A 291-nucleotide genomic window follows, 5' to 3' on the forward strand; every position below is an offset into this window, starting at 1 on the left:
ATGGCTCCGGGGGGTGAACAAAGGCCTCCTGTAGTGAATCGATGCATTTTTGTAAGAAAAATATCCATATTCAAAACGTAATAATCACTTTAATGTAGCTTGCACCAACAGTTGTACACGGAAGCAGCTCCGGGCTGATAACGTATGAGGTCAACGTTGCGCATGCGCCGGTGAGTCTCGTGAAAACTAATGTTTGTTTACAGGATCAAAGGAAGCAACGTTTCCTTACTTTAACAAAGGAAAACCAGTCTCCTCTTGGCTTATATCGAAATCCTCTGACATTCTTCTTTA

This window comes from Sinocyclocheilus grahami, unplaced genomic scaffold (assembly GCF_001515645.1).
Source record: "Sinocyclocheilus grahami isolate Dianchi unplaced genomic scaffold, SAMN03320097.WGS_v1.1 scaffold641.1, whole genome shotgun sequence".
Classification (NCBI taxonomy): domain Eukaryota; kingdom Metazoa; phylum Chordata; class Actinopteri; order Cypriniformes; family Cyprinidae; genus Sinocyclocheilus; species Sinocyclocheilus grahami.